The 25,673-nt window shown below is 34.4% G+C and overlaps 1 protein-coding gene and 1 pseudogene across 1 annotated transcript in view; one reads left to right on the forward strand and one right to left on the reverse strand.

Annotated features, from left to right (window-relative positions):
* The window catches only part of CADM2 (cell adhesion molecule 2), a 1,081,856-nt gene that overhangs the window by 1,002,768 nt on the left and 53,415 nt on the right, over nucleotides 1–25,673 (reverse strand). The gene's annotated exons all lie outside the window — the stretch shown is intronic.
* Nucleotides 24,120–24,644, forward strand: LOC115523745 (annotated as a pseudogene).

Consider the following 25,673-nt stretch of genomic DNA (forward strand, 5'->3'; position numbering starts at 1 on the left):
ATTTCCTTTCAGTATTATGCATGTGTGAAACAAATCTTTATTCTCCTTCAAATGTTCCTTTATAGTTTGGTGCCTATTACAGCAAATAGCAGAAAATAAGCAAAGTGACAACTGTCACTTACTTTAAGGCATTTTTTTCTTTAAATTCTGACATTTCCCATCATTTCTACAATTAGCCTATGGACCTGGCTGAAAAGTCACTGCCTGTCTGCCACGACACAATGAAAGTACGAAATAGTAACACCATTTTCTTCCTGCCAAAGATGACAAACCTCCCAAAGGGATAATTTCTCTCTGGGGATAAAGCCACCTAAGGCTCTGAATCGGATCTGTTTTAAAAGTGTTCTGAGCCTGAATGCCAATTATGCATGAAATAGTACAGGAACTACTATGGATGACTAAATCCTCACTCCTTAAGGTGAGAAACAAGAGCCTTGGTCCCTGGAACACAAAACAGGACATGTGAACCACACAGGAAAGGTGGAAAAGGAATAAGAATTTATGAGCCTAAAACATACAAGAATAGGACATTATAAATGCATTCTCTTACTCTCTTCTCTTTCCTCTTCTGGCTCCCACTATTTTCTCTCACATTCTCTCTCTCTTTCTGTCTCTCTCTTTTCCTCACCCCCTACTCTCCCCCCTCCACCCCACATCTACAAACTCAATGGAGAACAAACTGCTCACTGTGAGAATAAAAAAAATAATCTGAATAAATATAGATATATGACTAAAATTACACCCTGATAAAAATTTAGAGATTAAAGAGTATGCAAAAAGATGAAATATAAGGCAGATTTAAGTTGCTAAGCAACTTGCTGTTCACATGAAATCAGATATAGCAATTTGCTTTGGCAAGAGTACATGATAAGTTTAAAGAAACAAAACCAGTTATTAGTTTGAGCTACTAAGTAATTAAAGGAAGAAGAATTAAAAGATTGAGCTGAATTAAGTCAGTGTTTAACATATAAGAATACAACCAATTTGTCTCAGAGGCCTGAGGGTCCAAACTGATATTTAATTACAAGACAAAAGATGACTGTCAAATTGACAAAGGCAAAAATAGATTAAAACATGATACTATATTTAAATCTGATCTTGTACAATGAGTTTTGACTTCATGCCAAACTCCTGTAGTATCATTTCTTACATCATGTAATAAAATGTTCACACAATAAAATCTGCCTGCATATAGACTCCGATTTATGCATTCTTTCTGTTGGGTCTAAAGTATGCCACCTCAGCAGAGATTAAAGTGCTGAATATAGTGAACATTTATCACTTTGTTTCCGAGAGAATGAAAATATGCATTATTATTAAACTTTGGGACTGTGCTTGTATTGTTGCCATCAGCTACCATAATCAGAATGCGAAGTAGCAGAACATCTATTCCAAGGATGGGTAATCTGCTCCTTTATAAACACCAGAGTGAAAAAGGATTAAGCCTATTGTTTGTTTGTTTGAGATGGCTTAATTCTCCTCTAGCAACTAGCCCCTTGGCCTTTCTTCACTCAAGAGAATTCTGGAAAAGGAAAACAAGAATTGCTATCTATAAGTGTTGCTCACTTTCAGACACTAATCTGTATTAATGAGTCTCTATCATTTTAGTTCCAGGTAACAGCAGCAGTGGAACAAGGATAAACTTGATGCAAACAAACAAACAAGGCAGCAAGTTAACAAAGGCAAGGAACGAGTAAGTGATTTAAAGAATGTTCACAGTAAGGAATATTTAAGTCTCTGACCAGCTTAAAAGCCTGAAATCTGCATTGGTTCAAACACTTTATGTATTTAGTAATTTCAGTTTTTCATATCTTGATACAAAGTTTAGAAAAAGCACAAAATCAAAATGTAATTTTAATTGTGAAGAGGTCACATTTCTTTTGTGTTTTTCAAAATCTTTGCATGAAATGTTCCTTTATTTTCAGGATCATTATTAGGCTCCTGAACATTCAGTATTTGTGTGCTCCTATTTCTCATTATATGAAAACTCATGGAATTTTACCCTCATTGAACTGAGATTCTTGGAACCACATTCATTTATACTGCCTGAAGGCTTGGTCTTACTGAAATCAATCAAAGGTTTGGAATCTTTGCTTTGTATTAAGTCTGAAGGAAATATTGACTGCCAGGACTATGGCTGGGTGAGGCCAATTTATTACAATTTTTTTTTTCTTGCTCACTGTTACTATCACTAAGACAGGAAGCAGAGAGTGACAGAACCACACTGGGTTTCAGGATGTTGAAAGCAGAGAAGACAGTTGACTTCTTCAATATTTAAGTTAACTAGATGCTGGCAACATTGAAGATGGAGGTCCCACTGACCTCTTAATTCTATACTTATCCTTGTACTTTCACAAGAAGTAGTATTGATGGGGCTCAGAGAGAAGATACAGGTTAAGAGAACGACAGGTAAAATCAGAAACTAAAATTTGTGGAACTATATGTAAATATCATTAAAATAGTCTTTAAGTATACTACAGTTTAAGGAAAATTTTTTACAATGCATAAGTTATTTATGGAAACCTGGAACTTAGTTACTAAGATCAGACGGTACAGGGGTGGACTGTAAAATAGAACTAAGGTATTTAGACTTTCTCCTCACTACTAATAAATTTAAATAAAAAGCATCACATTATTTTAGAAATCACAAAAAATTGCACAAATGGCCAAATATTTTCCTAGAGTTCTCTTGCATTGGTAATGTTATCACAAATGTACTCAATGCGTTAACTTATTTAAGATAATTCATCTCTGTGTGTATGTGTGTGTGTGTGTGTGTGTTATGTTTTATATTTTGTGGAAAATAGAGAAACAAAGTATATAAAACAAGGAGAGTTTTTGTTTGCTTGCTTGTTTTCAAAACAAAAGAGTTTTGAAAATACTTCTAGAAGCCCATCTTTAATGCAAACTCTTCCACTCATGTATGCATTTATTATGCCAAGGGGATAGAAAAGTGTCCTAGGTCAGAACAGTACTTCGTCTTTAAGCTTGGTGTTATAGTTAATGCTGAGGCCATCAAATTATTTATTTATGTAGAAATATTTCCACTAGATTATAATTGTAGATTTGCTGACTGTTTACTATATGCTAAGTACACATTTATCCCCATTAAAATAAGCTTAAAATGTCTTAATAACTACATCAAGATTACATGCCAGTAAGCATCAAAGATTTGAGTGGGCTAAGGAAGGTGTAAATCCCGTGTCTCAGGACCTAATCACTGAGATCTTTCAACAGTATCAGAACAACCTACTGGGATTGATTTACAAATGGGTATTCCTGGATCTTGCATCAGACTTAGGGAATCTGTACTTTGTAGCAAACATATTTGATAATTCCTGAACATAGTATTATCTAGGTATCCCTTGAGACACACAGCATAAAATATGAATAAGCCACAATAAAGTTAGCCAAACTACCTTTGCATTGAGTACTTATTATGTTCTAGAGCATGAAATGAACTATATACATATGATACATATATTTTCTTTTTTTAATTTTCACATAATACTTTGTGGTATGCAGAGTAACCTTCACTTTACATGCGAAGACAACACTGAAAAAAATGTGCCTAAGTTCTCACAAATTTGAAACATTGACTAGACTGTTCTGTTTGTTCTTCCTTACTTGTGCTTAATATCTGTGAAACTGAATTTTCAAAATTTCAGAAGTTAAGTAAACTATGGAATCAGCATTTAACTAAGTCCTGAGAAAAGACTGAAAACTAACTATACCAGGCCTTCATATTTTTACTTTGCCTATTTTAAGAAGCTTTCTTTTGTCCTTACTTTGACTTCTAAGAATTCAATAGCTTTCTTTTCCCTTTTTTTTTTTTTTTAATGCTTTAATTTTCAGGCCACCAGTGAGGCTAATGTTAGCTGCAGTGATTACCTTGGTAATTAAAAAAATAGTATAAAATGAAAGAAGAAAAATGTTACAGCAAGAAATGGAGATTGAAAAGAAAGACTCGGGGCACCTGGGTGGCTCAGTCGGTTAAGCATCCAACTCTTGATTTCTGCTGAGGTCATGATCTCAAGGTTTGTGAGTTCAAGTTCCGACTCGGGCTCTGCACTGAGAGCGTGGAGCCTGCTTGGGATTCTCTTTCTCCTCTCTCTCTCTCTCTCTCTGTCTCAAAAAATAAATAAATAAATAAATAAATAAACATTTTTAAAAAAGAAAAGAGGGGCACCTGGGTGGCTCAGTCAGTTAAGTGTCCAGCTTTGGCTCAGGTCATGATCTCATGGCTCAGGTCACGATCTCATGGCTCATGAGTTCCAGCCGGCCCTGTGTGAGGCTCTTTGCTGACAGCTCAGAGCCTAGAGCCTGCTTTAGATTCTGTGTCCCTCTCTCGCCCTGCCCTTCCCTCACTCATGCACATGCTCTCTCTCTCTCTCTCTCTCTCTCTCTCTCTCTGCCTGTCTCTCTCTCTCAAATAAATAAACATTAAAAAAAAAAAAAAAGGAAGAAAAGAAAGCCTAAAGGAAGGAATGGAAAGAAAAAAAGAAGGGGACTTTGGACAGTAACTTCTAAATGGAAGGAAGATGGCTTTCTCATATGCAGAGACTGTGAGGTGACATGTGTTTTAAATTGCTAAGTAGCAAAGTCTCTAGGCAAAGCTCTCTCCCAATGCATATGTAAGGCAATAAGATAAAGGAAATAGATATAAAGAAAAGGCTTCTTAGTAAGGGAGAAGGGTTGCCCAGGCTGTCAGGCTGGATAATGTTCTTTTAAAGAGACAGAGATGGAGACTCCCACCCTCCTCACCACTATAGAGGTAGAAGTCATTTGCAGACATCATCTGAAAGGGATAACAAAAGATTGTTGCACCTCCTGCAGTACCTGAATAGGAATAAAAATAGGAATAGAAGTTGCTTCTATCTGAAGCAACTAAGAACAAAAATAGAAAAGGCAAGAGTGACATTCCGTCGGTGATCTCTAATTTAGCCCTAGAGCTTGTAATTTCCAGAGAGAACTTTGGGCAACTCCACACAGAGATATGGAGTGTCCTCACAGATTTAACACATTGGCATTCATATGGGAAATCTGCATGTCCACTGTGCAAAGTGGAAAATATGGGTAGAGAACCAGGGGCAGGGAAATACAAGAATATACCTAACAGAGACAGTTATACATATCACCTTAACTACTCTTGGCTCCAGCCAACACTACAATGACAGTAAAGTGGAATAGTGTGTTATTACTAGTCTCATAATACGCCTTTACCAGAAGCAATGTAAAAAAAATCCATGGTGTAGTTTTCTCAATTTATTTACTTCTAAGTTGAAGGAATCTTTTCAAATATTGTTATAAGAGAGACACCTGAACTCAGTGAGAGGATCTAATGAATTTTAGTAATTATCTTCATCTCCCAATTGAGTAGACAAGTTAATTATAACCATTATACTTGCCAGTAGTCCAGGATCCTTAGTTAATTTTTTTTCCCTCTTTACCCCCGAATCAATTACTTCTAATTATTTAAAATGTATCTTGTTTATTTTCAAACATCCTTCTTAACAATTATTTTTTCACATGTACCTCCAGTTTAAATTCCAAAGTTATTATCCAGGTTGTTTTAAGAAATCCTATCCATTATGTTGGAACTCTCAACAGTTCTTCAAAACCACAGAAGGAAATGCACTGAATGAAAATAAAAGAAGAGAGCAAGAACAATATGTGATAATCAAAACTTAGCATTCTTGTATATCTATTATCTAATTGTATATTTCTCTTTCTCTTTTTTTGTATAATTTGTAAACTGGGGATAGTGATACCTGGCTCATAAAGTTAATGTAATGAATAATACATATCACAGGAAGAAAGATTCGCACTATGCATTGTACATACTAGGCAGATAAAAACAATAGTTATTCTTATTGATTCTGTTATTTCAGGTGGCTTAAAACAATGAATATATGTTCTCCTGGAAAATATCTTAAAGGAAAAACATAGGAAAGTTGTGGAAGAGTTACTATTTGAAAAATAGAGTAGGTAAATATAATGGCCAGAAACATTGGGAAATCAATATGCCTATATAATAGATGGACACATACAAATGAAGATATGGATATGTCCAATAAAATACAATATATAAGTGAGTTTTATAACTGCCCTGAGGCACTCTGAGTGTGGTTAGTCTACAAGTGCTTTTGATTCCTAACCACTAGGGCCATTTCTCGTTTTGATACTTACCATTCTTTTTTTCCTATAAACAAGCCACACATATTCACAAATGTTTAATTGGTCTCAAAACACTTCCATGAAACCTCAAACTGTCATCATTTTCCTTGCTTTTGTGTCTCACTCCTTTCTCCATTACAAAATTTCCCATTTTAAAGTAATTTATTTCTTATTTTATTTGCTATAGTAATTTATATTACCTAGCATCATAACCCCTTCATGAAACAAAGGGAATATGGTCAGAATACAAGAAAGAACAGAGAGATTATGTTAACATTTTTGAAGAGTGAGTAGAGAAAGGAGATAATGCTTTTCTTGGATATATTTCAACAAACATAACAACTTTATCGAGTGTTGAAAATTCTCTACGTTGGCATTTACTTATAGCTGTCTCCAAGAATTTGAAAGTAAACAGTATAAACACAAAGGAGCTGCCTAAAAATAAACGTTAAATTCCCATTCAGTGAGCACCTTGGGAGTAAAATCCAATCAGGAAAGTGTGAAATGTAATGTGTGGTTAGGGAATAGAACCACCTTTTAATTACTGTTGACGGCTAGAGAATATAGTCCTCACAACTAGTTAATTTCACTTTTTTTTTTTTTTTTTGGTGAAAACAACATGACTTTATCACCTCAAAAAACAAAAACGATAGCACATAAGACTAGAGACATATCTTTCAATTTGGCTTAAATAAAAACAAAAGCAAAGCATATCAGCTATGTTTCTTTATCTGCAAATTTTTTTTTTAATTTTTTTTTCCAACGTTTATTTATTTTTAAGACAGAGAGAGACAGAGCATGAACGGGGGAGGGGCAGAGAGAGAGGGAGACACAGAATCGGAAACAGGCTCCAGGCTCTGAGCCATCAGCCCAGAGCCTGACGCGGGGCTCGAACTCCCGGACCGCGAGATCGTGACCTGGCTGAAGTCGGACGCTTAACCGACTGCGCCACCCAGGCGCCCCTCTTTATCTGCAAATTTAAATAAAGAAGCAGCATTTTGTCTTATCCTTTCCAAATTCAAAACACTGATAACTAGTAAAAAAAGATATGTAGAGAGAACATATACTGAAAATCTCTCAGCACAAGAGAAAAAGCTAAGACAGGGTTTATTAAGAAAAAGAAATGTTCTTTTCTTACTATTGTCATGACAAGGTTAATGTGGAATCTTTCCTTAACCTGGTAGTGAGGAAGGGCACTGGAGTCACAGCACACATATTTAGTCTATTTCTTTGTCTCTGTCAAGGTAGGTCATGCAGGAATGCCCATATAACATGTGAACAATGAAATCATTTGAGAGAACTATTCCTAAAAGTCAAAAGATGATATTCCACATGATCAATTTGACAAAACCTACCTGAGCACAATTCTCAATACAAAAATGCAGATTCCTTTCTTAGGTGAATAAAGGAGGGACAGCTAAGTATTTCATTTAAATGCATAAATGATTGATGGATAACATTAAAGAGAAAGACATGTTATAGACTAAATTTATATATTTAAATTCGAAAGTATTATACTGCACTAGATCATTTCCTTCACATTTTTCCATAAAAACAACACCGCAATTTTAGTATATTCTGCATGTGTCTTTAGTGGTAAATTTGTCTCTTTTGATTCTGAGTGTCCCTATATAACTTTCCCTATGTGCATTTGCAATGACAGAATTGGAGAAAGAAAGGCTGCTTTTCCAAAAAGGCGATGTGGTCCTCCCTTCAATTGTCTTTGATGCTAGTGTTGTCTTTGTGACCTTGTTTCTAGGTCATCCTTCCCAATTAATGTAACTCAAGATAAAATATAGTAATTTGGACTATTGAACCTTCTAGAAAGTGATGTTAATTTCAAATATAACCACTTATTTATTTCCCAAACAGATAACCCATGACAAACTATATTTGGTATAAAGATGACACTTGTATAGTAGTTATCGGTAGGGAACCCAGTACTGGTAGAAGACAGAGGGCACAAATTAGTGAAACACATAATTACTGAGTATCTAATATGAACCAAACAACAATAGGTACAGAGCAAACATAGACAAATGAGATATAGTCCTTGCTATAAAGGTCCTTGTAGGAACATAAACCAGAAAAATTCCTATGCTGGGGAGAAGTAAATATTTCACAGGAAAATAATAGAGGGGGGTGATTAGCTACTTGGTAAAAATGAAAAATAACTTTAGAAAATAAACATTTGAATTGGTTAAAGGAGATGGATTTCAGCAGCTTGAGAAGAAAAGGAAAATCAGCCTGGGCTTGAGGAATATGTGCAGCTGCCCAGACAGCCTCCCCAAAAAGTACCTTATGTTCTGAAATCAACAACTTGTTCAGAAGAACCGAGAAGGTAATGAAATCAAGATGTGGTGAATATCCTTTATTTCTCCATCTACATTAAATTTTCATCCTTCTCTAACATGCTGTATGCTCTGTAAGGCTGACTTCCTAATTCAATCAGTTCTTTTGTCCTCTAACTGCTTGTTGGGTTAAATCAATGGAAAACACTGGTAGGAGACCAAAGAAAGAAGAGAAACTCAGATTTTTATTTCTGGGTATTTCTTGTCCTTGCTCCATATCTGTGCATAGGACAGTGGCTTCATCCATCGAACAAACATCATGCCGCTCTAAGGCAGCCCTTTCTCTGCCTCCTGGTCCAGGAACCACACCCTCTTCTCACATTTTCAGCCTTTGGATGGTAAAGTACCCTGCTGTTACTAGTCCTTGGTACTTCACTGTCCCTTATCCTTTCCCTACACACTGCCTACACCCCTGTAAATAGCCCCTTTATAAAATTCTACTTAAACTAATTTTAGTATCCCATCTGTTTTTTTGCTGCAACTCAGACTGATATGCAAGATGAAAAAAAAAAAAGATTTAGATTTTTAGGGTGGGGGTGTCTTAGGGAGTGACAGAAAAAGTTTTAGAAAACAAATTAACTGACAAACCAAGATTATAGAGGAGTCAAGTGAACAAGGATTAAAAACCTGTCTAGGAAGAAAAGGTGTGGGCTATAAATGGCATTCGCTTCCTCTGAGACAGAAAGGAAGAACACACACACACACACACACACACACACACACACATTTGTATATATTTATATAGAATGGGAGGTCACAGAAAGTCAAAGAAGATTATATTTGAAAGGTTTGATTGCTCTGTTAAGTAGATGGCATAGTAATTTTTTACACATTGAGGGAGCAGACAATAGGCTCAGAAGTTAAGGAGAATGAGAATAATGTTGATTAGCTGTGGGAAAAGGAGTCAATTATTGACAATGATAAAGATTAATAATCAGCTGAGGTTGTAAATAATCCCTAGATTAATATTCTGGCCGGTATGGCCTGGCCATTTTCTCTAGCAGTGTCTTGCAAGAGATGTTAGGATCCATCCATTGGAGCTGGGTAAGGGATGAGAACAAGAGAGGGAAGAAATGGAAATCCTGGTAAAAGAGTGATAGAATTATCTCACCATGCGATTCTGATAACATAACAAAATAAATTAAAATTCAATGACTAGGATAGAAGGGAGCATTAAATTGTCTAAGTGTTTTAAGAGGTAAAACAAGGAGAGTAGTGATACTTAGGTAGAGAGCAGTAGTCAGAGAGTGGATCTTGACGCTTAAGATGTTGAATGTAAAGTAGTTCTGGGAATGATAATGTCCTAGGACCAGAAGAGTTGGTTACTTAAGTGGAATGGAGCACAAGAAGAAGGCACAAAATAAATCTGTGACAGTTAAGAATTTGACATCTGCAGATGATTGAAAGACGTAAGCATGCAGTCCAGTTTCAAAGTTATAAGAAAGAGAGTAAGTGGGTGAAGAAGAGCTCTTATAATATCAGCCATGCCACCTGTGTAAAACACTAACTGTGAAGGCACAGAAATATTCTGTGAAAGTCTTGAATAAGAACAAATGTGACTGGTCAAATTCAAGGTGAGGATTCAGTTTATGGCAATGGGAAGTATTTAGAGAGGAGAGTACCAAGAGTTTGAAACGAGATGCATATGTTGGAAATGGATCTAATGGGTGAGGCCTGAAGTGAATAAGAATGGCAATCTTGAAGATAAAAGCCAACTAAATTTCAACATTGAGTGAATATTCTATTTCAAGATTATGAAGGTGAGCAACCCACAGCCCGCTGTATTAAGAGACCGAATCGCTACATAAATGGCCATGACCACTGCTGATATCAGCTCCTTTGATGATCTCTTCTGCCCAAGATGTGCCCTTTCTTATCTTGTGAAATTTGGCAAAATAAATCAACTGAGAAAAAAAACAATTAGCATCAAGTTTTATCAAATGGACATCAACATAAGAGAAAGAGCCTCAAGAAAGAAGACCCTTGTCCCATCTCAAGAAATTACTACTACTAGATCATAGAAAAGTCAGCTTTAGTGTTACTTCAAATTTTATTTGGATTGATGAAATGACAACCATAGTGAACAAGAGTCAGTAAATGGTCGAAATACCTGAATAAACTGCAGTTAGTGTACTGCTATTGTAAACATAGAAAATATTAGTAAAATGGCAAAACTTGCAACACCAAATTTATTTAAAACCAAATAAACCAAAAGTACAACTTATCTTCCCATACATTAAAAGAATTTCTAAAATAACTTCTGTTCTTTAGATAGAAATATAATTTTAGAGTATAATTCTAATTCTGCTTAATAACTAGAGCTGATAAGTAGCCACATTTTGGTCTAAAATCTGTAAGTAAAGAAGGAAATAAATGCTACAAAAAGTTTGAAATATTTAAATTACTACATTTCAGTAAAACTTTATGTGAATAAATTTGAATATCCAATTAAGAAGCCACACATATTCTAGGGATGTAGATAATAATTTTGAGTTTTTTTTAAAAAGTTGAAATGACAAATTTATGACAGTCCTGGTATGGAAAGTAGCAATGAGAGGATTATTTTACCTTGTTTCCTGATGTCATGGGTTTTCACTCTGTAAGAAAAATTCAGACTTGTCTAACAGGGAGATGGGATTCTTAGTTTTTACAAAGCTTGGTATATCAGTCATACATACACCAAATAGCACCAGTTTTCTATTCCCTTCTTTGAAGACACTGAAATATATTTGTTTTTGTCTGTATTAAAAAAGAAATCTGAAAGCAAGGTCTTCAAAGACTTTGAAATCACATAAATTTGTATTAAAATGACTGATTGGTATTATAAGACTCTAGGTAAATTATATAAATTTTTGGATCCTCAGTTTTCTTAGTAGTAAAATGAAAATAATGATTCCTACATCACATGATTTTTAGAAATAAAATGGGATAAACTAATGAAAATATCATCTACAACCTTGTCATTTGTTAAGCATTCATTAGTCATTACTGGTCCTCTCCCCCTTTTGAGGAAAATGGGTTAGGGAGAAAGCCACAGTCACACATTTATTCAAAATAAATGCCTTTGTAAAGAATACTTTCATTCATTTTTAAATTCAGATATATAAAAATAGAATATACTAGTAAATATAAAAGAGCATAAGTCAAGTATAAAGCATGATTATAAAGCATTATATTATGATAATTATGTATTTATAGCATAATAAAAATAATTCCAATAGAATTTCTTAATTCTCCCACCTACCTGCACGAGGAGATTTTTTTAAAGGAGCTAAGAGTAGTGTCCTAAAACCATCCCACAAGTAAATCCATAGAGTAGACCAAGGCAGTACAAGAAATTTATTACAGAGTGTGCACACTAGCATCTTTAAAATAAAGCTAAGTACTTCCATTTTCAAAAAGGCAGATTAATGCAGAACATGCAATTGTATTCTTATCATGATTTCAATCCAATATAAAAAACAAGGCTTTCTAAAAAGTGTTGCCTGCTCTGACAGTAAGGAACTTGTTGCTCAATTCCCTCAAGGCAACTTCTCTATTCAATTAAGGATGCTTTCAAGAACTGTTGCAATTTTTGGTACATTGCCTTTTGGGGGACACGTAGAAGATCTGCTTCACCGATGCATTTTGTTTTCAATTTCTCTTAAAATTCAATTTAGTGTAATAAATCTTGAAGATTGGTAGTACATACATAAAGGAAAATGATCATAATTTGGAGAAAATACAAAACTACAAGGAGGGTTAAGCTCAATGTTTCATAATATTCATCAAATTAAATAGTAAATTAAGTAATCAGAAATGCTATATTTAGCCTTATTAGAAATACTTCTGAATCAGATTGAAAACTACACAATTATTTGAATATTAATATATTTGCAAAATATTTTAATTTTTAAAAATAAAACAATCATCATTTTAGATCTCATTTTAGCAACTGGCTTCACAGTGCCATATTAAGTAGCCAATTTGTCCATATAAATGAAACAACATGTGATCTCCAATTCATACAACGAATAAAATGATAAAAATATTTTTGGAAATCAAAACAAAATTCATAAATAAATCTTAATCTATGCTATGAAATTTTACTCTTGAAAAAAAATATAAATTCCTCTGAAAGAAAATATTTACTCATAACTTTCAAGGCTGAGACTCACATAAAATGAGTTATTAGATCTGCCATATATTTAGTTTCTGTCATTTACTGGCCTGACCACAAAGTCCTTGAGCATCATTACCTTTGAATAATGTGTTGGCAAGGTGAGAAGAAGGTAGACAAAATTGGGAGCCAGAAAACTTTTATAAATTAGAGCAAGTCACTATGCCTTTATGGACCTAATTTTCCTCATCCATTAAAGAAGATTTTAGATCAATAATCCAAAAGCTTTCTGCCATGTATGGAACTCTAGAAGTATTGTGTTTTATGAAACATAATATAGTGAAAACATAACTTTGTTTAATACTAGCTCCATCTTATCATTTGAGCATACCTAGAAGAAATAACCTGAATGCTTATTCCACAGATATGTTTTGAGAACCAGCAGAACTAGCATGTATAATAATAGATTATAAACTCAAATGCACTGCTACATTAGCTTAGATATTATAAACTGCAATGCTCAATATTTATGAATATCCACTGGCAAGCAGAATAGGACATACGAATGGTCAATGACTAGGGCAAAAGCTAACAAGCCCAAGGTGTCAGATTAAAGTTATATACCTTATTAAGTCACTCTATTTCGTTAAAATATGGACAAAATTTCCTACAGTATACTCATGAAAAGAGAATAAATGACCCTACAGAGTAAAGAATATGACATCTTTGAACTTGTACTAATTCATTCTTAAGTGTATGTTCATACTTACCATGATTTTGATATATGAATCAATAATTATTTGAGTATAACTACATTCACATAACCCTAGTTAACCTGCCAAGAACCATAAGAACACAATCAGAAGCTATAATCCAAATAACATAAACAAAAATAATTTTAACTAACTCAACTGAGACATAAAAGGACCTTGTTTCACTTGTACAAAAGCACCTCATGGTTTTACAGATCACTGAATTTTTGCACTTTGAAAGGGATGAACTGAATAAAGAATGTTAAGTGGTATAATTATTTCTTTTAGTCTCAATTGACAAAGACTAACTTAATTTTAATTAGCAATAGAAAAACCTGGCTAAAATACTATTGTTTCAAAGCTGAATGACATTTATCTAGATTTATATTTAATGAAACAAATAAGAAAAATAAAACTTTGACCAAAACATATTCATGCATTAATTCAATCACTGGATTTCATATTCCTTGAATATTTATATGCTTTTTGAATAAGCCTATTATTATATATCACACACTAACAAATATATCCTTTCTCAATCAAATAAATATCTATGTACACATGAATTCAGAAATTGTTTTGTTTACTCCATTGTTTAAAATTTTAGTGTTTGTTAAAATAATGCATTAGTTAAGGTATTTGTATTGCTATAACTGTGTTAGTAAACAGTTAAAAAAGAGAGAAAAAACTATAATACTGTAACAGTGTCCCTTATTATAACCAATTATAAATCTTAATATCTCATAAAGATTTCCTAAGTTGGTTTATGTATTTTGTTATGTGGGTTAGGGTATAATATCAATTTATTTTTGATCAGCTAGTAAAGTACAGCATGTAAACTATGATCATGCTATGCACAATCAGAAGTTTTAATAATTTATTAATAGTTACTACAAAGGTAATACAGGATAATGGTTTAGGGGGAAGGCTCTGGAATCAGACAGACCTAGATTTTGAATACTGACTCCTATATTAGCTATATAATTTTGAGCAACTGAATCTAAATTCTCCAAGATTCCCTTTCCTGCCTATAAAATTGTTAAAGCAATATGACTCACCCCCAAAGAATCTCCCTGAAGATGAAGTGGACAGGACAATGTTGTGCTCCCAGTGTTGTCATTAAAGGGTGGCTACTGTTATTTGCATTTCCACTTGATGACATATCATTTGTAAGATATTTGAAGATTCCATATCAGAAGAAAAAAATGGATTTTCTCACTGTGTCAATGGAGCACTCCACTTCTGCACTTTTGAATCACTAAAGTTTGAAAGTGCTGTAGCTAGTGAAAATGAATGCATATCTGGTACCTTGATATTTAGTCCCCACAAAATATAAGAAAGACAAATTGATTTATTTCTTATATGAAATCATATGGAAAACTTCTGGAAATATTACTATATGTGTGTTACCTACTTAGACTAGCAAATTCTAAATTTATCTTAATTAATATGGGTAATAAATTATCTATTTTGGATGGTGAAGCTATTCTTAAGCACATAGAAAATTAAGTACAATGAAACAGAGAGAACTCATTTCAAGCATCTAATTTTAAATCACAGAACACTAAATTAAGAAAAGAAGTGATGATAAAAATAAATAACTAAAAGAGCATGGGATGTTATTCAAATATGTGTTTTATTTAGGAGGGACTGCCACTTATTCTGTGTTAAAACATTAATCTATGCAACTTCTTAGTGTTTAAAGCTCTCATAGTTATTTTTTTAAATAGTAACAGATATTTTATAGTCTTTGAAGAAAATGATGGTTTGAATTTTTTAAAAAATTCCAATTCAAGTAAAGAGAGAGGCTGAGACCGTTTTCTTCTAGACTCATGAAACAAGAAATCCAATCTATACAACTAGTAATAAACCTACTGGGAAAACTGATAGGGTAGTGGAAAAAAAACATAAAATTGGTGCAATCTATACAACCCAGTTTCAGGAAGAGAAGAAAGAGAAAAATTGCCTGAGAAATTTCAAATAAAAAGCATGTTTGATAAAATAGAAGACACATTAAAAGGAAAAAGTACCCCACAACCCAATCCGGCTGAGGTAATAAGTACAAATAGTGTAGAGGATTTCCTAGCTACAGTAGGATCCCCAAAATAATAAATGGATAGATAGATATATAGATAGATAAGAAAGGAAAAAGAAAAAAAAAACATAAGCAACACAAGTAAGTAAAATCTAAGTCAAATCTCCAGCATGCCTGTTTTTAGAATATTATCGGAGTTCATTTTAAACTCAAACAATTCTGAATACCTCTTCTATATTTATGGCACTTAATTCAAAGCTCTTTTTAAGTAGAAATACTCACTTTGTTTGTGCTATGAATTATTGTGAAAGCATTTGGTAATTCAATGGCCTTAGCAATTTCACAGAGACTAAGACACTAATCTTATAAATAAGAAATTTAAAGCATAACTGTTAAGATGACTTATATAACAGATATTTGAAGAAATATGGGGTTCAAATAAGTTCCAAGCAATGTAAAAAAATAAGAAGGTCTAATATAACACGTCAAGAGTCTTAATGAGTGCACTGTATTTAGGAATGAGATAAAACTAGATGCAGTGAATTCTTTCATTTATGTATTCATTTTTCCAACAGCTATTTGTTGTGTCTCTATTAAATGATGTAGACACAGACGAATATATATCAATGAATAAGATGTGACATCTGCCTTAACAGAATTCAAAGAACAGTGAGACAAAAGCACATTAAAATTTCAGTGTTGTGTGGCAACAGTTATGATAGTGGTACACACAATATGCAATGAGAAGAGAGGAGAAGAGTGATTTGGAGACTGACCCAGTGGAGAAGAAAGTAGAAAGCATTTCAGGTCAAGAATTTAAGAAACAAAACAGATGAACATAGGGGAAGAGAAGGAAAAACAAGATAAAAACAGAGAGGGAGGCAAACCATAAGATATTCTTAAATGCAGAGAACAAACTGAGGGTTGCTGGAGGGGTGTTGGGTGGATGGATGGACTAAATGGGTGATGGGAAATAAGGAGGGCACTTGTTGGGGTGAGCATTGGGTGTCATATATAAGAGACATTTATCATATATAAGATGAATCACTGGGTTCTACTCCTAAAACTAATGCTACACTATATGTCAACTAACTCAAATTGGAAGGAAGGAAGGAAGGAAGGAAGGAAGGAAGGAAGGAAGGAAGGAAGGAAGGAAGGAAGGAAGGAAAAGGAAGGAAGGAAGGAAGTGAGGGAGGGAGGAAGGAAGGAAAAATTAAGAAAGAAAAAGAAAGAAAGAAAGAAAGAAAGAAAGAAAGAAAGAAAGAAAGAAAGAAAGAAAAGTTAGTAAGGATGACATATGAAAGCAATTTATTCGTGGAATTTGACAACTAAGTAACAATTGAAACACTTTTCTGGAGGAGTGCAATCTCTACCTTTGCCCTTGAAAATAAAGACTGCTAGGAAAATAAGAAAGACCCAAAGAGGACGATTCCTTATGTTGCTGCTCCTTAGGCCCTAAAGTTATAAGCATAAAGTGTACCCAAGCTGTAGATACAAACATGACTAATCAGGGTAAAATATGTGATAAAGAACAAAGATGCTTAGAACATTTGCATTTGGGGATTGGGGGAAGCTGACTGTTCTCAAGGGAATTCCAGTGAACAAATATAGAAGACAGCGTTTCTCTGGCACCATTTCTAATGCTGTCATATCAGGCTGCCCCCTCCTCTTTTTATCCATCAACTTCTATAAGCTCCTGGTGCTTAAGCCATTTTGTTCTTATGTCATTTTATTCTGTCTGTTAATAGTTTAGTGACATTGACAGAAACACATAGTATTTTTACTAGAACAGTATGCATGTTAGAATGCATTAGTCACTGTATGGGAAGTCAGGATGGATGGGATGGGTGTGTGATGCCTCTATTGGGACAACATAATTCCATTAGCAATTTTCAAACTGAGTTCTGTGAGAACATAACAGGTGCTTTACACACATAACACAAAGAAATGTTAGCAATATTTTCCTCTTTAGTGGAATTTAAACCCGAGAAGAAAAAAATGCATTCATATTTCTACAGCTAGGCTTATTCCATAATGTTTATCCTTTTTAGAAATGGTTCCATTCTTGATAAATTCCAAGATGCAGTCTGCAAAATCACCCAATGCACTTACTTGTTACTTTTGTTCATTGATGCATCAGAAGCATTTACCGACTAACTGGCAATCTATGTTGAAAATGAAAAGCTAGATCCAGTGCTTTTCAAATTGTAATAGAAACAGAAAAGACAAAATTTGGACATTTCACTATGGAGATGATATAAGCAACTTTGTTTCTAAAGAAAAAAAAAAAAACTATGTAAGATGAATCCCTGAATGATTTGGGAAGTACCCAAAATGTACAGTTCTAATTTTCCCATCTGCTACAAAATAACTATAGAAAATGGCATTTTTATATTATGTTTCAATGATAATAAAATGTATTTGAACATACATACATACATATATATTATATATGCATACATACATGTACATATACACGATGCTATATCTGATTTGTTAACCTCACATTTAATATTACTATGATATATGATAGAGACATAGAATAATGTTCTCATTTTAAATGTGATATTTTAAAATGTTATTTTATTTTATTTTAGAGAAGGAGAGGGGGGGCGCCTGGGTGGCGCAGTCGGTTAAGCGTCCGACTTCAGCCAGGTCACGATCTCGCGGTCCGTGCGTTCGAGCCCCGCGTCAGGCTCTGGGCTGATGGCTCAGAGCCTGGAGCCTGTTTCCGATTCTGTGTCTCCCTCTCTCTCTGCCCCTCCCCTGTTCATGCTCTGTCTCTCTCTGTCCCAAAAATAAATAAACGTTGAAAAAAAAATTAAAAAAAAAAAAAAAAAGGAGAGGGAAAGAGCATACAAGCGGGGGAGAGGGGCAGAGGGAGAGAGCAACCAACTGAATCTTAAGCAGGCTCCACACTCAGTGTGGAGCCCAATGTGGGGCCCATCCTACAATCCTGGGATCATGACCTGACCAGAAATTGACCTACTGAGCTACCCAGGCTCCTCAAAGATGACATTTTTAAGCTGAGTATTATATTAAAAAATGCAAAATGAAAGGTGTTTCTCTTCATCATTACTTTGTATTTTTCTTCTTGTTGTTTTAATGTTTATTTATTTCTGAAAGAGAGACAGAGTGCATATAGGGGAGAGTCAGAGAGGAAGGGAGACACAGAATCCATGTCAGCCTCTAGGCTCTGAGCCAGCACAGAGCCTTATATGGGGCCTGAACCCACGAACTGCGAGTTCATGACCTGAGCTGTAGTCAGACACTTAAGTGACTGAGCCATCCAAACGTCCTGTACTTTTTATTCTTAATCAGATAAAGTTTTTTATATTTCTGTTTCATCCACTTGTAAAGTAAGATCATTAATAAAATGAAATTGTTTATTATAGCTATGAGTGTATGCATAATACCATTTTACTTCAAATTTAATCGGTGCATTAAATTATACCTCATGATTTACTGTGCATTATACCTCATGATTTACTGCTGACATTTGGGTACCTATCTTAATTTTTAAATTGTTCCATAATTACTGAGTTTGGAAAAACTTTGATCTAAACAGCCAAAGCATTTCTTCTTGAATGTTACAGCAAATATCAGTAAAAAAATACTTTATTTTATTTATTGTATCTAATTTGGTCCACATGACTCGTTCTGGCCTGTGGAATGATGTGTGCATTCCTGAGCAAGGTGGTTAAGTATCCAATGTAGCTTCTCCATGCTATTTCCTTTTTATCACTGGCAGGTAACAACAGACATGGTGATCTTAAAGCCACAAGATCACTGAACCACAAAATCGACGCAATCTGGGGTCCTGAGTTGTGTGGAGGAGGGTTTATGAACCTCATCAAACTGTGAAGTGAGAAATGAAATTTATTGTGCTAAATCACTGAGATTTGAGGGTTGTTTGTTACATCAGTTAGTGTACCCTAATGAAAATATGTAACTTATGATTATTAAATACTATTATTTTTAAATACTATTAGAAGTGAATGAGATTTTCAGCTGTTTTTGCCATAAGATATGGCCCACAGAACGTAGAAAAAGGCCATTCTTCATTAATAATATGCTGTTCTAAGTAAAGTCACCTTAACAACTTCAAATTACCCATTAGTTTATTTACTCCTCTCAGTAGCCTTAATGGGCTGGTAGTATCATTTCCCTCCATTTTAGAGGATTAAAATAGGACTTAGAGTCATCACTTTTTTTCTCTTGTTTGCACAAAGATAAATATCGAGAATAAACTCACAACTTCTCATACCAAACTCCATGCTCTTCCATTAAGGTGTTTCCTTTACATAGTCTATAATGGCGTCTACACACACGTGTACATACACACACTGCAAAGCAATGGCTATAGTAAGAACATGTATATGTTCATTTCAAGTGAAGATATATATTACTCTCTGACCAGAATGTTGTCAGAAATTGCAAAAACTGAGATTCTCACAATTCTGTGATGTACTCAAACGTGGCCTTTCTGAGAACATGCATTCACTGACCACACACTGATAAGAGGGTTTCGATATATATATATATATATATATATATATATATATATATAATATATTACATATATTACATATAATATACATTACATAAAATATATATATATATATATATATATATATATATATATATATATATTTTAGTTTCTTTTTGGTTTTCTGATTCCTTTTCCTAAATGGTATTTTTTTCAATCCCTAATGACAATCCTCTTTCAAGAATCTCTAACTTGATAATAACAATAAAAGCCTCAAGATAAATAAGCTAATATTCTTTTCCTCCATGTCATGGAAATAAGTCCAAAACCTAAACATAATAATATTGGGTTTAAAATTAGGACTTCAATAGACAGAGAGCTTTGTTACACTCCTAACTTTAAAAAAATAGCTATCAGAGGCAACAATAATAGATTTTAAAATCATGACAAGGTGAGAAAAGCCATTCAGAAAGTTGGTTGGAAGATTTCTCTTGAATGAAGAAAGAAAAATATGGAATTGAATCATGTTTAAAAATTAATATTTAGCAAAATTACTTTGGGATACTGATTTTTCCCCCTATGGCTGAAATGACAGCTTAACTGGGAATCACTTCACAGAAAGATAAAAGTGAGAGAGAAACTACGTCATTTTGTATTGCTGGATCAGACCACAGTTTCAGTCTCATGCCACAGTACCTTGAATTGGGACTATTTTTGAAAATGCCATTCTTCCTCAGACCTTATCTGTTGTGACCTCAAAAAAAGGTCCAAAGTAATTTCAACTTTCATATCTCCCTATACTTTCACATTCTCTCTTCCTTTCACCTATGCGTCTTGAAAAAGCAGTATATTCCAGGAATCCCATTTACTTACTAGTCACTCCTTTAAATCTGTATACTTTGTCTTCTTCCATTACTTCTTTAACAACTGCTTTCAAATACTTAGCAGCCATGTTTTTTTTTTTTAATTATCCACCTTTTAAAATTTTCTGTGTCATTACAAGTTGCTAATTACCTGCTCCTTCAAATGCTTTAAATTTCAGGTATATTATTTAAAAAAACAAAAACAAAAACCTGTTTCTCTGAATGCTCCATCTCACTCTTTGTCGGGTCTCATTTACTGCCCCATCTTCATGATGGACACAGTCCTTGAGCTTGCCTCTTCACTCTATAGTGCCCTTCCACTCATGTCTTACCTGTTTATATTCCTACTTACCCTAATTTTACCTCTATTCAAAACTGATCTTTGGTTCTGGTTCCAAGTTTTTCTTGAAACACAGATTGACAGGTGTTTACTTGTGTTTAAAATGTGCAAAGGAGGGTCTACTGAATCCTACATCTGTTGGGCTAAAATTCAACCTCATAATTATATCCCATAAGCCAGCTCTTCTCTTTATTTCCCTTTCTTCCAATTGTTTAGACATGTTCGGAATATATGTATATATAGATTTATTTATTTATTTATTTATTTATTTATTTATTTATTTAAAAATTCATTTATCCATGTAATTAGTGTCTCCACATATTTCTCACTTCAACTTCCTTCTTCCCATTCTCACTGGGAACATGATAAGTTAGGCCCTCATTGTACTATATTTGTAAGAGCAAATCTGCTCTGCTCACAGTTACTTTATATCCTTCTGGACTTCTTTCTTTGACTAATGAATTTTCCTATTATAATTCATTCAGATATATGTTCCTAGATTAATAGAAGCACATATCTGCTCTAGCCTCTCTTGTTCAAAATTGATCTCCATGTCCTCCCAAACTAAGGTTTAACTTTTCAAACTAGTGTTTATTTTTTTTTTAATTTTTTTAATGTTTATTTATTTTTGAGAGAGAGAGTGCAAGCAGGGGAGAGGCAGAGAGAGAGAGAGAGGGAGACACAGAATCCGAAGCAGGTTCCAGGCTCCGAGCTGTCAGCACAGAGCCCAACGTGGGGCTTGGACTCACAAACCATGAGATCCTGACCTGAGCCGAAGTCTGCCACTTAACTGACTGAGCCACCCAGGCTCCCCTCAAACTAGTGTTTAAAATGATTCCCAATACTCTCAGAAGTTCCTTTATAATCATATCCCACCTTTTTGGTAAGTTTCAGTCAAGCAAGACAATTATGCATTCCCCAAATATGCTCTAGACCTTTCCACTCCTGCTAGGTCTACAACCTCCATCTGGGAAACACCATTCTAGTTCATTCCTTTGAAAACCTTAATCATCCTGTAAGATGTAACTCAAAGGAGTTTTAATGCATAACTTTTTTCTATCCTTGCCAAAGGCTATTTGAAAACCTTCTTCCTTGAATAAAGCATTTATTTTGTACTTATTTCCCTTATGATCTGTACATTAGTTCAATCAAACAATGGAAACTTCCTGTGAATTTGTCTTTCCCTAAGAAGTTAAAACTTTCTTGTGGACAGGCATTATAATAATTGTCTTTGTATTCCTCAAGTGCTTAGCATAATATCTTACTCTTTAAAAAAGTTTCATTTATACAGAAGAGCATCAAAGTAAGATACTATTTTAGAAATAATTGAAATGCCAAAGTGTCTAAATATATATTCTTGAGAGTATATATGGGGATGATTGGGATGCAGTTAAAACTTGCATGATAATCAAAAAGCAAACTCACCCTAAGGAAGCATAGTAAGTAGGTAAGTTTTCAGCTGGTGAAAAAATAAGGAAATAAAATCTTGGTAAATTATAACTTGTCAACTTAGTTTTCAACAGTGCCATGGATTTCTAATGCACAGTTAAATCACAGAACCTAACTCCAGGGATACCTGGGTAGCTCAGTTGGTTAGGTGTCCAACTCTTGATTTTGGCTCAGGTCATGATCCCATGGTTTGTGAGATTGAGCCCCACAGCAGGCTCTGTGCTGACAGTGCAGAACCTGCTGGGGATCCTCTCTCTCTCCCTCTCTCTCTGCCCCTCCCCAGCTCATTCTCTCTCTCTCTCTCTCTCTCTCTCTCTCTCTCTCTGTCTCTCTCAAAAATAAATAAGTAAATATTAAAAAATGAAACTAATTCCAAATATTTTTTTCTGGTTTAAGTAAGACAATACAAAGCTACACAAAACTCTCTCCCTCTCTCTTTCTCTCTCTCTCTATATATATATGCAGGTATATACAGTGTAATATAAAGATGTAATGCCTTGATGAAAGACTTTTAAAAAATAAAGGGAGTACTATATTATCAAACTGTAAAACCTTCTCTATGAAAAATTATAGAAGATGATTTTGTGCTTCTAAGAAGTAAGCATACAAAGAAATAAATATGCTAAGCAGGTTCCAAAATGGCTCCCCCGGGGGGTATAGCTCAGGGGTAGAGCATTTGACTGCAAAATGGCTCCCCTAGTGATTCCTATCTTCTCGTATTCACATCTTTATGTAGACATTTCCAAATTGTACCAGAGTTGTTCGGTGTGACTACTAGTACGTAGCTGAAGTGACAGTATGTCATTTCCTAGATTAAGTTATAAAAGACAATGGCTTCCATCTCAGATATGCTCATTCTTTTTTGCCCTCTCACTCTGGGAGAAGCAATCTCCTATGTTGTAAGCAGTCCTGAGTAAGGTCTTCATGAGTAGGAATTGAAGCTTCCCACCAAACACCAGTGAGGATGTTTAGGCCTATGACAAACTGAAGCCTGCCATCAACCATGTGAATAAGCTTGGAAGCACTGTTTGAGCCTTGAGATGACTGTAGCCTCTGCAATCTTGTGAGAAACCCTGAGCCAAACCAACCAGCCAAACTACACCCAGACCACTAACCCTCAGGTACTATGTGAGAAAATAAATATTGGAGGATACTTTGTTATGAAGCACAGAATGCATAGATTCACAGAAATTTTGCCATTAAGCCTATTTAAAATAAAAGTAATAATGTACATCTTAAAATGATTTTGTTGACTACAAATTTAATTTACTACCTTAATGAAATATCCTCAAAATAAACATTTACATTATACAAATTTAGCCTTTATTTAATAAAAGCACTTACAACCCCTTACTTCTAAAGATTTGACTTCTTGGCTCTCATAAAACCTTAACAATTGTGGGTTATTTTTCTTTTCCTTGAATATAAAATGTTTTGAGGCTGCATCTGGCTCCTGCTCTCACAGCCACTGCAGTAAACTGAAGTCCATACAGAAGGCGCTGGGGCAAGTGAGATGCCAGACAGGCACTCGACGACTCTGCCTCTCTGAGGAAAATAATTAAACATGGGCAAAGGAAATCCTAAGAAGCCAAAAGGCAAAATGTCATCATACACATTCTTTGTGCAAACTTTCCAGGAAGAGCACCCAGATGTTTCAGTCAACTTCTCCAAGTTTTCGAAGGAGTGCTCGGAGAGCTGAAAGACCATGTCTGCTCAAGAGAAAGGAAACTTTGAAGACATGGCAAAGGCAGACAAGGCCCATTATGAAAGAGGATATGAAAACATATCCCACCTAAAGGGGAAACAAAAAACAGAAGTCCTAAGATCCTAATGCACCCAATGTACTCCTTTGGCCTTTTTCTTGTTTTCTTCTGCATATCGCCCCAAAATCAAAGGAGGACGTTCTGGCTTCTCCATTGGTGATGTTGCAAAGAAAATGGGAGAGATGTGGAATAACTCTGCCACAGATGACAAGCAGCCTCACAAAGAAGGCTGCTGAGCTGAAGGAAAAATACGAAAAGGGTATTGCTGCATTTGGAGCTGAAGGAAAGCCTGATGCAGCAAAAAAAAAGAGTTGTCAAGGTTGAAAAAAAAAAAAAAAAACAAGGAAAAGAAAGAAGAGGAGAAAAAGTAGGAAGATGAAGATGATGAATAAGTTGGTTCTAGCTCAGTTCTTTTTTCTTGTCCATAAAGCATTTAACCCCCTGTAACCAACATGTTCCTATTAAAGAAAAAAATTGAAATGTAAGCCTGTGTAAGATTTATTTTTAAACTGTAAGGTATCTTTTTTTTGTATAGTTAGCACACTACCAAATGTGACTTTAGATAGCCCTGTCCTGGTGATATTTTCAGTAGCCACTAACCCTGCCTGGAACAGTGTGGGGGGTGGAAACTGGCATGGAAATTTACACAGGTTCATGTTGGTGCATAGCACGAATTAGTTGTATACTGGGATAGTAGTGTTTTCATATTCAGTTGTCTTTGAGGCAGCTTACAGGAAATAATTGGTGTTCTGTTAACTGAATACCACCCTGCAATGGCAACAACAAAAAAAGTTGCAGCTGTTATGCTGACATTCTGAATGCTTTTAAGTAAATACAATTTTTCTATTAGTGAAAAATAAATAAAATGTTTTAAGGATTTGGCTCTATTTACTCTAGTGTTTCTCAAAATAAGGATTCTAGGTAAGTTTCAATGTCTAAGTGAAGATCAGAAATACAGAATTTTCAATAGCTCTTTAGGCATAACAGTAGTGAGCCACAGGTCATATGAAGATAAAATAGATTCTTCTTCCCAGATTCCTTTCTTGTGTTTTCTTAAACTCAGTTTTTAGATTTGCTACAGGCCAAAGACAGACCGTAAGTTTTTCTTCTCCATGATTCTATGAATCTTGTTATTTATTTTTCTTTCCAGCACTGTTATAGGAATCCTCACAGTGGGTCAGATCATAGAATTTTAAAAAGTCATTTATTAATAAATTTTTATATAAATCAACATTATGATATATCCATCACTATGCCAAAGCTTTATCTTAAAAAATGCTTAGAAAATTAAAAACCACTTTTAATTTAATTTTACCTTAATTTTAATCTTTAAAATCTTGTATTTTTGCTAGTAA

The sequence above is a fragment of the Lynx canadensis genome, chromosome C2 (genome assembly GCF_007474595.2).
Source record: "Lynx canadensis isolate LIC74 chromosome C2, mLynCan4.pri.v2, whole genome shotgun sequence".
NCBI classification, from domain to species: Eukaryota; Metazoa; Chordata; class Mammalia; order Carnivora; family Felidae; genus Lynx; species Lynx canadensis.